The 15847-nt window shown below is 40.8% G+C and overlaps 1 protein-coding gene across 1 annotated transcript in view; it reads right to left on the bottom strand.

Annotated features, from left to right (window-relative positions):
* Positions 1-15847, bottom strand: part of reep3b (receptor accessory protein 3b) — a 71139-nt gene that overhangs the window by 33982 nt on the left and 21310 nt on the right. The gene's annotated exons all lie outside the window — the stretch shown is intronic.

The raw sequence follows: 15847 nt of genomic DNA, 5'->3' as shown, positions 1-15847 counted from the left end.
CCTTCGTAAAGCCATGCTGACTTTGTCCTATTAAATTATGTTTATCCAAATGTTCCGCTACTGTCTCCTTAATAATAGACTCCAAAATTTTACCCACCACAGATGTTAGGCTAACTGGTCTATAATTTCCAGCCTTCTGCCTACTACCCTTTTTAAATAAGGGTGTTACATTAGCAGTTTTCCGATCTGCCGGGACCTTTGCCGAGTCCAGAGAATTTTGGAAAATTATTACCAAAGCATCCACAATCCCTACTGCCACTTCCCTCAAGATGTAAGCCATCAGGTCCAGGGGATTTACCCACCTTGAGTCCCATTAATTTACTGAGTACCAATTCCTTAGTGATTTTAATTGTATTTAACTCCTCCCCCCCTAGAGCCCCCTGTTTGTCCAGTGTTGGGATATTCTTAATGTCCTCTACCGTAAAGACTGAAACAAAATATTTGTTCAGCATTTTTGCCATCTCCATGTTTCCCACCATTAATTTCCCGGTCTCATCCTCTAAGGGACCTACGTTTGCCTTAGCCACCCTTTTTCTTTTTATATAACTGTATAAAGCCCACGATCCCATATGCTTTTTTAACCGCTTTCTCAACCTGCCCTGCCACCTTCAAAGATTTGTGCACATATACCCCCAGATCTCTCTGTTCCTGTACCCCTTTTAGAATTGTGCCCTCTAATAGTGCCATGGGATCTTTTACGTCCACCTGAGGGCAGAAGAGGCCTCAGTTTAACGTCTCATCCGAAAGACGACACCTCTGACAGTGCAGCACTTCCTCAGTATTGCACTGGAGTGTCAGCCTAGATTTCGTGCTCAAGTCTAGAATGGGGCTTGAAACCATTACCTTCTGACTCAGAGGCGAGAGTGCTACCAACTGAGCTACGGCTGACAGCATGTACATTTACAAATATGATTACTTATTTCCCTCCGGCTTAATAGGAAGCAACAAAAACAGTTTCCACATCTGACAATAACACAGTCAGTAGTGGGTGTGAGAGAGTACACATGGACTCAACTGCATGCATGTTAGAATTCATCCAGAGAGTAAAGTCACATTGGCAAAAACAGTGTTGTGGCAGAGTATTAACTTGCAGCTCATTTATTCAACACACAGTTTCATCAATTTTTGCTTGGTTTCCATCTTTGTAGAAAATTCCCCACAATTTTTTCAGGTACTGCACAACTACTTTCCCCCCCACTTGCAATATTTCTTAGCTTCACACAAGACAATATCGCTGCATCAGCATGAAAGAAAAAGTAATAAAAAATGATTTTCAACTGCTGTTCCTGTTGTTTTATAGGCAAACAAATTGGTTGAGCAACAAATGTTGGCCAGGACACTGGGAGAACTCCCTGCTCCTCAAATAGTGTCTTGCGATCTTTTACAGGCAGATGGGGCCTTGGTTTGATGGCTCATCTGAAATACAGCACTCCCTTAGTACTGCACTGAAGTGTAAGCCTAGATTATGGGACGTGAACGCACAACTCTGACTCAGGCAAGAGTGCTACAAACTGAGCCAAGCTGATACAGCATTTCTTGTGACTATCATTTGTTCAGAAAACAAAATTGATGGAACAATTGGGAGCCTTGGGGGAAAAAAAATTTCACTTCTTGTTTTCTCAATGGCAGAAAGTACTTTTTGCCCACTGATACCAGAGCCCTGCAAGAATGAAAGCAAGGAACACCTTACTGGCACAGAAACAATTCTCTCCTTCCTTGCCCCATTTCAAAGGCATTGCACAGCTACTTGTACGAAATTAGAAGCATCGCTGGCAAGTCTGAGGAAACAGTGTAAAGCACTGAGCATCATAAAAAGGGAGGTACTATATAATAGAAAAATGTTAATACCAGTTAACTGGAATGGCTACTGAGATAAAAGTGATTTAGATTTCAACTACGTATTTAGGAAAATATTCACTACATAATGAGACACATTATTGGAAAAAAAATTACATTTCACTGAAAATGGAAGACATGAGAAGCTAACTTCATACCACTTAGCGGGTGGCCAACATAGAATCTCAGCACAGAAGGAAGTCATTCGGCCCATCGTGCCTGTGCCGGCTCTTTGAAAGAGTTATCCAATTAGTTGCACTCCCCAGCAACAACAGTGGAGACTAAACCATAGTTATAAGTTGTATCAAATGGAGCAATGGAACAACATGTCGATCTAGGTCTTATAGAAGCAAAATCTATCAAACAGTCAGCTGAATGTTTATTTGCATTAAAAGGGCAAATAAGGAATTGGTCTACATTCGTGGAAAGATAGAAGATAAGTCCAAAGAGGTCGTATTATCGCTGTACAAGATGCTGGTTAGACCCCATCACAAGTGATGATCTAATCATAGGAAGAACACAGAAGTGAGCATCAGAGATGACTGACTATTGAGAATTTAAGTTATGATGAAAGATTAAGAAAATCAGGCTCACTTTCTTTAGAGGAGGTGGTTTTGAGGCAATTGATTTGAAACTGAAGAAAAGGATAAAAGTTGATCCTGGCAAGTTATTCACTACAGTGAAAGGTTCAAATACCAGAAGACACTAAGGGGAAGAAAACAGTACAGTACAGTGTACAAAGGGAAACAGTTTTCTTGTCCAGAGTAATAGAGCTGTGAAACATTACCTGGGCAGGTACTGGAGTAGACCCACAACAGCCACTGCACTTGCAAAAGGAGTTCATCATACATAAAATGCATAGAGACTTTTGAACAACGAGGCACAAGTGAGAGTCTCTTTCTTTCACTGAAGTAGATAATACAAGTTGACAATAAGAGAAAATTGAATACATCACAGGAGAAGGAGGGACTCAGAAAAAGTGCATGAGGTTCATCCATTCAGGGATGTACTGGCTTGTTTTGGTCAAATGGCCATTATTGGTTCCTAAAAATTCTTACATTTAGTCCCGAACAAATTAAACCAACTTGGTTGTGAAACACAAGTGTAAAAAAGCTTCATTAAGTACAAAAGAAGCACTCAAGCTGTTGGTTTATATCAGGCTGTCAGCCGTAGCTCAGTGATAACACTCTCACCTCTGAATCAGAAGGTTGTAGGGTCAAGCCCCTCTCCAGAGACTTGAGCACATGATCTAAGATGACATTCCAGTGCAGTACTGAGGGAGTGCTGCACTATCGGAGGTGCTGTCAAATCCAAGCCCCGTCTGCCCTCTTAGGTGGGTGTAAAAGATCCCATGGCACTATTTGAAGATGACTAGAGGAATTCCCCCTGTGTCCTAGCAAATATTTTTCCCTCAACCAACACCACAAATGGATTAATTGGCGATTGATCTCATTGCTGTTTGTGCATAAATTTGCTGCTGTGTTTGTCCACATAACAACAGTGACTACACTTCAAAAGTACTTCATTGGCTGTGAAGTGCTTTGGGAGGCCCTGAGGATATGAAATGCACTTTATAAATGAAAGTTCTTTTTTCTAATAAAAAAAATGACGACCATAACACTAGAGCCACAGTGACAATGAAGTCCATCAAATATATATGCCACTTCTCACCAGGCCACAGGGAGATTTCATAGGCTAGTGTCACCACAATGTCTATTCTGGACACCTGCATTATAAATTCTAAGAGTCTGTAGTGGTGTAAATACTGTGGAACATGAGCTCATCAGTTACTGTGAGCACCCAGAGCTCAATATTACCTGAAGCACTTGTCCCTCAGTCAATCAAAGGGCCTACTAGTTTTACTTTCAGATGTTTCCAATCTAAATGGCAATAGTGTATGTCAAGATGTACAATACATGAACAGCATGACACTGAAATTACACTCTGCTATCTTACCAGAATTCAGCAGGAGGGAGTTATGTCTACATCGTAGCAATTTAAAATGTTCAATAAAGTAACATGGAAACAACAATTACATTGTTAGCAACAAAACCAATTGGAAAAAATAATTCTATTCATACTCCAGATCTAATTGAACATTTTAAGTTCCATGCTCCCGTCCTTACCCCCTTCTAGTAGTAGCAGACTTACAAGTCTGAATACAAGGAAAGGCCATAGGACAGCAGCAGAATCAAAACCTCAATGAAAAAGAGCGTAAAAGGAGAGAGATTGAGATAAAGGAACGGCGGGGGAGGGGGGAAAGAAGAGTGTGAGCGAGGGAGCAGATGACAGACAGGGCTTAATTTTTTGGCCCCAAAAAAGTGAAGTACTGAATCAGTTGTAGTTTACGAGGAGAGATCACTTACATCAGTGAACAACAAGCGAAAAAGTGATAAAAAATATATTGCTCCAGCACGTCAAGATTTTGCTCCAAAGAAATTAGGTGAACACACCCATGAATAGTATGTCGTAAACTAAACAATCCCAATTCCAACATACAAACATCTACCTAAACCAGTTAATCAATTATTTCATTGCTGAAACATTTAAGAAATTCTTTCTCCTATACTCCGACTGATTTTTGAATTAGAACTGGAACCTGAAGAAAGAAAGAATCACTTCAAGCATTCAGACAAGCCCAAGTGTGGATTTGCCAACATCACCAAAGAAATCAGGGTGTGTGCCTCTTACAGTGGTCTAGAACTACATGAATTTTCCCACAAAATTCAGAGCCAGAACAGCTGCAGTTCTGTCTCGTCTACAACTTTGCAGCAACATTAAAAGTATACTTAAGAGTACATTTAATCTCATTTAGACTAAAAGAGACAAATTTTCAGGACTGAAAAGGGGCGATTTACAGCCCCTTTATACTCCAGAAACATTTGAACAAACAGTTTTGGCTGCTCAAACTCTGCCCCATTATAACCAACCTGCTCACAGTACAGGACGGTTTAGGAAAGGGTAGTAGAGGTGGCATAAATTCATCTGCATGGCCAGCCTAAGCTTGGGTCTTTCAGGTAGGGGAATGGCTTTGTTTAATCCTCATTTGTACAGGGCTTGCCCAGAAAATGTTACTGCAACAAAAGAATCGTTTTAATAGTTTTTAAACTACTGTTCAAGCACCAATTCTGTAGATCACTGATTTGGGACCTTGCTACCTGCAACAGGCTCACCAGCCAAAAAATAGAAACACAAGAACTGGAGTAGGCCATTCAACCCATCAAGCCTATTCCGCCATTCAATAAGATCATGGCTGATCTGTAGCTTGACTCTGTCTACCCACCTTGGTTCCGTAACCCTTAATACCCTTGCCTATCAATCTCAGTTTTGAAATTTTCAATTGAGCCCCAGCCTCAACAGCTTTTTTTGGGGGGAGGAAAAAGAGGGAAAGAGAAAAAGCGTTCCAGATCTCCACTACACTTGGTGTGAAGAAATGCTTCCTGACATCACCCCTGAATGGCCTCGCTCTAATTTTAAGGTTATGTTCTAGACTCCCCCACCAAATGAAATAGGATAGATGGAGAGAAACTATCAATTCCGTTAACCATCTCAAACACCTCAATTAGCTCACCTCAATCTTCTATACTCAAAGGAATACAAGCCTAGTCTATGCAACCTGTACTCATAATTTAACCCTTTAGTCCCAGTATTATTCTGGTGAACCTGCACTGCACTCCCTCCAAGCCCAATATATCGTTCCTGATGTGTAAAACCAATCTAATTAATTCATTCAAAGTTGCGCATTTGGCATGCGTCTGACTTGCCCATGACATACAAAGTATAATTCTCAAAAAACTCAGCAATAAAGTTGACCATGGAAACTTCCAATACTGAAAACAATTTTCTCTCTAACACAGGCAAGTCCATCAGTCAAGTGCTCCATTGCTGGAGTTGGATCCCAATAATTTTCAGGCAGCAGTGACTGCCCTCCTCTTCCCCAGCATCTGCCTTTTGCCCCTTCCAGCAAAGCTACTGTACCTGCTCCTGGAGCGTGTGACTCTCCTGAAGCGCTCACTGCCCCGGTTGCCAAGACCCCTCCTCCACCCAATACTCCAAATCCTCAGTTTCACGAGTGCTCTCAGGCTATCTAGACTCCATTCACCAAAAGTTACCCAAGGCCTGAAACACCACCTTTCTAATTCCTACCTCTCCCCACTACCATCTCCCATGCACTAACCCCACACCCTTCCTTCCTGGTGGTCACCTGCCCATTTCCTAGGAGCTCCTGGGCAGCTTCTCCCAGTCAACTCATAGTACCTACCTCCAACTTGGTACATTGCTTCATACCCTCGTGCTCCAAGTTTCTGAAATATTCACTCCTCTCGAGTAGGTGAACGGACAGGTGCAAGAGCGGTGCAGAATAAGTGAGTGAGCCAGTGAGAGTGGAACAATTAGAGAAACTGGCATCAGGAAGAAAAACAGACACAGAAGCAGAAAAGAATGAGTGTCGGAAAGAACAAGGTAGACAGTCACAGAAAAAAAAAATGTTGTTCTTGATCTTCCATGAGCAACAGCTTGGAAAATCAGCTGGTCATAAAAGTAACTTGAGAATGTACACAAAAAGATTGTTTTAACACAGTAACACAGAGGGGCCAAACTGAACTTTAGTAGCTTTTCACCCAGAGAGGGGCAGCTGAAAGAAAAATTCAAGCTGCAACTAGTTACTTGGATGAGGCTGAACAATTTTGCAATGCAATTATTTTCTCTGGCAAGTGGAGAGGCACGAACAGTAAGTTGGGCAACAAACTACTGGTCTCTTGAAAACAAAGCTGAGAGAGACGGAAGTCACATATTCTTGGACAGGATTGACAACCATGGGCCTCAAGAGTCATTGCAGCTGTCATCAAGCAGCATGGAGTGGAAAATACACTGCATTGAAAATATGTGAAAAGCACACTTTGCCTAATAAATGTATTTACAATGATGCTTCTGGGACATCTTCAATTTTGTGAAAGTTGAATTTACTTTATATCTTGCAAATCACAAGTCAACTAAAAGTAGTGTGATGCACAAAACATGAGCTCAGTGCAGACACACCAGTGATTGAAACATTTCCAAACTTCAAGGTGGTGCTGTTGCTCTGAATACACAATTTGGCAGATATCATAATGCTCCCATAACATGATGCCACCCTCATTTATAGCAAGGGAGAGGCACACAAAGCAAAAAGGATTTACTGGAACAGCTGCGAGTGAACAGGCGTGTCGTGACTAGTTTACAAAACACAGTCCCGTCTGAAACTGTGGAATGCTAACTTACATGACAATGGAAATCATTGTAGTAACCTAAAACACCCTTTGTAGGGCTGCAGCTTGGCTGTCTTGCTGCAGCTCATGTAAACAAACAACTTCCTCAGAGTTGAGTGCCAAAAATCACTATCTAAAAACAAAATTCAACTTATCGTGGCCTCCATCAGATCAACTCTAAGGCTAAAACCAGCGCCTCTTCATAAAAACACACGCAATCCCAAGGAACAGTCCTGAATAAATACTATTTAACAACTAACATCTGTGGAATTGAAAGCCAATTCTGAATTCGTCCTGAATGTGAGGCGATCCCAGGGGCCCGTCCATCTAATGATCAGATTGCTGCATTTCCCCCCCCCCACCCCGATTTGACTCACTGACATGTTACTTCTGTTATTTGATAGAAAAAAATTAGTTTTCTGTAATGACAGCACTGTTCTCCTCTGGGTAGCTGACAGTCAGGGGAGGGTGGTCTCTGGGAGCGTGCAGATAGTTGTGGGGGCCACCCACACACAGCATGTTTGCAAACCACCAGTATAAACCATGTGAAAAAGCCAACTGAGGAGGTTAACAAAAAAGTAATGCTTTCAAGACAATGCGCAGAAAATCTCACTCAATAACTTTGCTATAATATCTATTTATAAATGAATTTAGAATTAGGCTATATTATTTTGTTAGAACACATGTAGAATCATTTTTACCAACTGCAGTAGAACGTTAAGTCATGCTGGAATATTCCAAGCTACAATAAAGTCTTGCAGGCAAATACCATGCCCATAAAGAGTTAATTGTAATACAAGAACGATGCTGATCTAGTTAGACCAAACATTTGACAGGCTGGCGAGATGATTTTTTTTCTTGCCAAATCTAGTAACCTGCCTTTTCACGTGCAGGTCAACATGCTGTGCATTTCCAATTTATTTTCAGATTTCCAGCACTCACTGTTTGACATTATAGCACCGTCGTGATCAGCCTGTTCTGCTGTAATTGCACATCTACTTAACAAATCACACTGCAATATTTGGATTGCTTTAGGCCAAATGTAATGAAATTGGTGCTTGCCAAGAGCATATAAACACTCAAATCCTACTGGAGTTTCAATGGGCATCAGAGATTTTGTAGCTTAACACATGTTCCTGTAACTGAGATTCATCAAATGATGATTAACATGTTTAAATTTACTGCGTAAAAGGCATTGAGCTCCAATCAACACCACTGCTTGTGCCAACAGCTGGTCAGACTGGCACCAACAGATGGGAAAAGGTTGTCACCAGGATTTCAGTACACCATCATTCTGGGCATGTGAAATTTTCATACTATGTTCACTTCAGTTTGGACCAAGTACAATTATAGATTTCCTGCTTCCAAATTTGGGTGATGTTTGACATGCACATTTAGGCCAGTAACCATAGCTCAATCACTGCTGGCAGGAAGAATTTGAGGTGATGAATTAAAAGTGTCATTCAACAGAAAAACAAAAAGTACCGTGTTACAGAATCAAAGAATTTCACAGTACAGGAGACCTTTCTGCCCAATTCACTTGCTAGTTCTCAAAGAGCAATCCACTTGCTCCTATTCCTCTTTGTCCACCCCCACAGTGTTATAAATTTGTTTCTCCAAATATTTATCCACTTCCCTTTTAAAAACTTTTATGGGTTCTGGTTCCATGTCCTGACAACCCACTGTCTGAAGAAATTTCATCATTTGATGGTCTAAATTCATGCCATCTAGACCCCGACCAGTGGAATTGATTTTTCCTGATTTGCCCTATCAAGATCCCTCACTTCTGAGCACCTCTTATCAGATCCACTCTTCATCATCTTTGTTCTGCTGAAGAGAGTCCCAGTCTCATACTCTAGTCTATTCTCATAACTAATGCTTCCCATCCCTGGTATCATTTTCTATACCCTCTCAACGGCCTTGACATCCTTCCTGAAGGAGGGCATCCAAAACTGGACACAATATTGTAACTACAGCACAACCAATGATTTGTATAGGTTTAGCTCTACCTCTGCCTTTGTACATTATACTGCTTTTCTTTAAAAGCTTTATCAACTTATCCTCCCACTTGAAGTTCAAAATCTCTTTCCTACTCCTTTTGAAGTTCTCCATTTAGTTTGTAAGCCCCCTTGTTCCCTCCCAATGAGTCATGACATTTCTACACATTAAATTTCATTTGATATCCATCTGCCTAATCTGCTAACATATGCCTTTCAGTTGCCTACAGTCGACTTCACAATTAGCTACACTCCCTATTTTTGTGTCTTCTGCAAAACTTCATACTGTGCCATGTCTACCCGAGTCCAGATCATTTAAATACATCAAAATTAGTGACACCTGGGGGATACCAATGTTCACAGCCCTCCGATGCAAAAAACATCCATTAGTCCCCATTATCTGTCCTTTAGCCAAGTGCCTATTCATGCTATTCCATTCCCTTTAATATCATGCACTTTAATGTTAATATCCAACACAGCACCTTATCAAATACTCCTTGAAAATCCAAATACATAATATCAACTGTGTTATTTCCTCAATGACCCGGTTAAATTTTCACAGACAACTTGCCTCTTACAAATCCATGCTGGTAGTCCACAATTAACCTTTGTCTTTCGAGGCCAGTATTACCTTTTTTACCCAGTATTTGTAGCCTCCAGAAGCATACCCATTATCAATGTTCAGCTGACAGGCCTATAGTTATCTGGTTTACCCTTTTCTCCCCTGGTTAGTGGTGTTACATTGACATCTCTCTCTATTAGTTGCTACTCTTGCTCGCTACTGGAGATGGTGCTGTAACCTCTCTATTACAAAAAGCACAGCTAAAAGGCATTTCATTTCCTCTGACTAACCCTGAGCAACACCACGAGAGGTTCACTGTATATAAAATCCTTGAATTCGTAACACTAATGCTCCCAGTCCATTTAAATCAATGGTTAACGTTCTGATGTTAATTCTTGCTCTGCCAAGTTCTTCCATACAAGGTGGCACTGTTACCTCTTAAAAATATTACAAGAACTCCTGTTATTCTTAGTTGCTCTAGAGGTGGCACTGTAACCCCTCTCAGCCTGTTACAACACAGTTAATTAACATAATTTCCTCTGACTAACCATGAGCAAGACCACGGAAGATTCACAAGTAATATTAACTGTGAGTCATTTCCTTTAAGTGTCATAGTTACTACTAAGTACTTTCCCCATCACACTTGGTTGAGAACACTTCTATAAATAGCATAATCATCAACTCGTTGTGAGCAGGGCTACATGCGATCTGCTATTATATATTAGAAGTCTTGCATCTAGTGCACACTTCCTGGTTAACTCACTTAATTCCGGTGTCACGATTTGTCTGTCTTGCCTGGATATTACTTCTAACATTTAGGTTTGTAAACTGATTGCTATACCATTCAAGTAAATCTCTTCTGTACCATCTCTCAGATCTTGACATCCTTCCCAAAATATGGTGCCCAGAATTGAACACAATACTCCAGCTGAAGCCTAACCAGTGTTTTATAAAGGTTTAGCATAACTTCCTTGCTTTTGTATTCTATGCCTCTATTAATAAAGCCAAGGATCCTATATGTTTTTTTTTAAAAACAACCTTCTCAACTTGTCATGCCACCTTCAAAGATTTGTGCATGTGCACCTCCAGGTCTTGCTGTTCCTGCACCCCCTTCAAAATTGTACCATTTAGTTTATATTGCCTCTCCTCATTCTTCCTGCCAAAACATATCACTTCACACTTCTCCGCATTTTCATCTGCCATGTGTCTGCCCATTTCACCAGTCTGTCCAAGTCCTCCTGAAGTTTGTTATGATCCTCCACATTGTTTATTACATTTCCAAACTTTGAAATTATACCCTGTACACCCAAGTGCAGGTCATTAATATACATACGAGCATACGAATTAAGAGCAGGAGTAGGCCATTCAGCCCCTCAAGCCTGCTCCTCCATTTGATAAGATCATGGCTGATCTGATTGTGACCGCAACCCTACTTTCCCATCTAAATACTATAATCTTTGACTCCCTTGTTAATCAGGAATCCATCTAACTCAGCCTTAAAAATATTCAATGACCCTGCCTCCACCGCTCTCTGGGGAAGGGAGTTCCACAGACTCACGACCCTCCAGGAAAAAATTTCTCCTCATCTCCGTCTTAAATGGGAGACCCCTTATTTTTAAACTGTGGCCCCTAGTTCTAAACTCTCCCACAAGGGGAAACATCCTCAGCATCTACCCCTTCTAGTCCCCTCAGGATCTTATATGTTTCAATAAGATCACCTCTCATTCTTCTAAACTCCAATGTACACAGGCCCAACTTGTCCAACCTTTCCTCATAAGATAACCCCCTCATCCCAGGAATCAGTCGAGTGAACCTTCTCTGAACCACCTCTAAAGCAATGATGTCCTTTCTTAACTAAGACGACCAAAACTGCACACAGTATTCAAAAATCTATATATCAAAAAGAGCAGTGGTCCTAATACCAATCCCTGGGGAACACCATGGTATACTTCCCTCCAGTCTGAAAAACAACCGTTCACCACTTCTCTCTGCTTTCTGTCCCTTAGTCAATTTTGTATTCATGCTGCCAGTGTCCCTTTAATCCCATGGGCTTTAATTTTGCTTTATCAAATGACTTTTGAAAGTCCATATAACATCAACCCTTTCCATGCTTCAAAGAACTCAATCAAGTTAGTCAAACACTATTTTCCTTCAACCAATCCGAGCTGACTTTCATTTATTAGCCTATACTTTTCCAAGTGTCAATTAATTTTGTCCCGGATTACTGTCTCAAAGTTTCCCCACCACCAGCATTTCATGATGAGAGTCTTTGCACATGACTCTAATCTGATGTGAAAGAGGCAAGAACCTAGAATTTGAAAAACCTTGAGGTCCAAGATATGGAACACTATCTTTAGAGCTTCTGTACAGAGCACTGAGTCAATTAGGATTGATCAGCAACAGTACATGAATACAGTTTCACAACATTCACTTATACAATCAACACTTCGGTATCTTTCATATCCATTGGCACTTAGAGGGAATTTATAGCGACAGAGATAAAGGGGAAACAATTTCAGCAGAGGAAGCAAGCATGGAGGTGTTTAGTTTGGTCTGAGAAGAGTGCATTTGAATGTTTTGAAGTAAATTTAGACAGAGCAAGAAGGGGAGGGAAGAAACCAGAACCAGGAATATTTAGCATAACTACACAAAAAGGACATTTTGTCCAACAAGCTGGATACTCTAATATTGCATTGGTGAAACATTTTCCTCCCGTTACTTACAACTACTCTCCATTTTTACTTAATACCATTCTCACTTAGCAAGCTACCAACAACTTTTAATCCAGACCACATTTTAATACTTGGATAGTCTCTCCCATTATAAAATTATCCACTATGAAATAACACTTCTTTAAAGTATACCATTTTTGCCACTTTTGGGGTGGGGAAAATCAAGAGCGGAGATGTTACACTTTCAGGAAAAAAAAAGTAATTCCACATAACCCGAGTCAGTTCTCAGAGCTGAAAGCAACATACCCGAAGAGAACTTGGTATGGGTGATAATTTAAATTTGATGCAATAAACCAATTTATAGTTGACAAGTTATGTAATTGACATCACTTTTTTCCACATTATACAAAGTGTTCATCATCAAGCTAAGTAGAAAGAATACGCAGACACAGCTGGAGGTCAATATGCAGTATTATAAAGGATGGGAACACAGATACAGGAGTAGGCCATTCAGCCCCTCGATCCTGTTCCACCATTCAATTAGATCATGGCTGACTTGCATCTTAACTCCATTACCAGCCTTGATTCTGTAACCCTTAATAACCGTACTTAAAAAAGAACTATCAATCTCAGTCTTGAAATTTTCAATTGACCCCCAGCCTCTACATCTTTTTGGGAGAAGAGTTCCAGATTTCCACTACCCTGTGTGTGAAGGCATGCTTCCTGGACTTTAAATTGACATCAAATGCTTTGGGAACTCCCCCATCAGAAGAAATAGTTTCTCTCTATCCACCCCATCAAATCCTTTAATCATCTTAAACACCTCAATTAGATCACCCATTAATCTATACCCAAAGAAATACAAGCCTAGTCATTGAAATTTACAGCACAGAAGGAGGCCATTCAGCTGATCGTGTCTGTGCCGGCTGAAAAAGAGCTATCTAGCCTAATTCCACTTTCCAGCTTTTGGTCCATAGCCTTGTAGGTTACAGCATTTCAAGTGAATACCCAAGAAACGCGATGAGAGTTTCCGCCTCAATCACCCTTTCAGGCAGTGAGTTCCGACCCCCACCACCCTCTATGAAAAAATTTCTCCTTAACTCCCCTCTAATCCTTCCACCAATTACTTTAAAATCTATGCCCCCTGGTTATTGGCCTCTCTGCTAAGGGAAATAGGTCCTTCCTAACCACCTAGGCCCCTCAATTATATCTCCCCTCAGCTTCCTCTGTTCCAAAGAAAACAACTCCAGCCTATCCAATCTTTCTCCGGGAATTACAGGCCAGTTAGCCTGATATCAGTCATCGGGAAAATGCTGGAATCCATTATTAAGGAAATGGTAACAGGGCACTTAAGAGAATCATAATATGATTAAGCAGAGTCAACATGGTTTTATGAAAGAGAAATTGTGTTTGACAAATCTATTGGGATTTTTTGAGGCTGTAACAAGGAGGGTAGATTAAGGGGAACCAGTAGATGTAGTGTATTTGGATTTTCAAAAGGCATTTGATAAGGTGCCACATAAAATGTTGTTAGACAAGATAAGGGCTCATGGGATTGGGGGTAATATATTAGCATGGATAGAGGATTGATTAACGAACAGAAAAGAGTAGAGATAAACAGGTCATTTTCAGGTTGGCAGGCTGTAACTAGTGAGGTGCTGCAAGGATCACTGCATGGGCCTCAGCTGTTCACAATCTATATTAATGATTTAGATGAAGGGACAGAGGGAAATGTATACAAGTTTGCTGACCATACAAAGCCAGGTGGGAAAGTGAGCTGTGAGGAGGACACAAAGAGTCTGCAAAGAGCTATAGATAGGTTAAGTGAGTGGGCAAGAAGTTGCCAGATGGAGGAGAATATGGGGAAATGTAAGGTTATTCACTTTGATAGGAAGAATAGAAAAACAGAATTTTTTTTTAAATGGTGAGAAACAATTAAATGTTGGTGTTGAGCGAGATATGGGTGTCCTTGTACAAGAAACACAATACAAGAAACACAAAGTTAACATGCAGGCACAGCAAGCAATTAGGAAGGCAAATGGCATGTCGGCCTTTTTGCAAGGGGGTTGGAGTACAAGTTTAAGGAAGTCTTACGACAGTTGTATAGGGCTTTGGTGAGACCACACCTGGAGTACTGTGTGCAGTTTTGGTCTTCTTACCTAAGGAAGGATATACTTGCCTTAGAGATGGGGCAACAAAGGTTCACTAGATTGCTTCCTGGGATGAGAGGGTTGTCCTATATGGAGATATTGAGTAGAATGGGCCTATACTCTCTGGAGTTTAAAAGAATGAGAAGTGATCTCATTGAAACATAAGATTCTGAGAGGGCTTGTCAGCGTCGATGCAGAGAGGTTATTTTCCCTGGCTGGAGAGATTAGAACTAGGGGGCACAGTCTCAAGATAAGATCGGGTGGGAAAGTGGAATTGAGGTTGAAAATCAGCCAGGACCTTATTGAATGGCGGAGCAAGCTTGAGGGGCCTTATGGCCTACTCCTGCTCCAATTTCTTATGTTCTTATATTCCTCGTAGCTAAAATTCTCCAGTCCTGGCAACATTCTGGTAAATCTTCTCTGTACCCTCTAGTGCAATTACATCTTTCCTGTAATGTGACCAGAACTGAATGCAGTACTCCAGCTGTTGCCGAACTAGCGTTTTATAATTTTGCATAACCTCCCTGCTCTTTTATTAGCCAAGGCATAGAATATAGGAACATATCCCATATGCCTTCTCAACCACCTTATCTACCTGTCCTGCTACCTTCAGGGATCTGTGGATATGTACTCCAAGGTCCCTCTAATTCTCTACACCTCTCAGTATCCTACCATTTATTGTGTATTCCCTTGTCTTGTTTGCCCTCCCCAAATGCATTACCTCACACTTCTCCAGATTGAATTCCATTTGCCACTTTTCTGCCCACTTGACCAATCCACTGATATCTTCCTGCAGTCTACAGCTTTCTTCCTCACTATCAACCACACAGCAATTTTTTTTTTATCATCTGCAAACTTATCTGCCCCCTACATTTAAGTCTGAAGTCTGTACAATCTGTCCTCATAATTTAACCTTTAAGCTCTGGTACCATTTTGGTGAATTTACACTGCACCCCCTCCAAGGCCAATGCATCCTTCCTGTGATGTGGTGCCCAGAACTGAACGCAGTACTCCAGATGGGGTCAAACCACAGCTTTATACAACTGTAGCACAACTTCCATCCTTCTGTATTACAGCCCCCTTGAGATAAAGGCTAACATTCCATTAGCCTTTTCAATAATTTTTTGTACCTGTCCACTAGTTTTAGTGATTTCTGTACATGGACCCTTAAATCTTCTCTGCTCCTCCACAGTTCGAAGCTTCAATGCACAAGCAATTCATATAGCAATGCACAAGTCAGAACATAAAGGCAACAACAGTATGTAGAATGTGTAATCAGAATGCACTGGGGCTTGTTTATAATGGAACTAATTTCCCTACAATATGAATATTACAAATCATTTTTACCTTTAGTTTTTTTCGCTCAAAACAGAGAGAAATAAAA

This window comes from Heptranchias perlo, chromosome 21 (assembly GCF_035084215.1).
Source record: "Heptranchias perlo isolate sHepPer1 chromosome 21, sHepPer1.hap1, whole genome shotgun sequence".
Classification (NCBI taxonomy): Eukaryota; Metazoa; Chordata; class Chondrichthyes; order Hexanchiformes; family Hexanchidae; genus Heptranchias; species Heptranchias perlo.
Note: the sequence above shows the minus strand (reverse complement) of the source record. Positions and strands in the feature narration are given on the sequence as shown.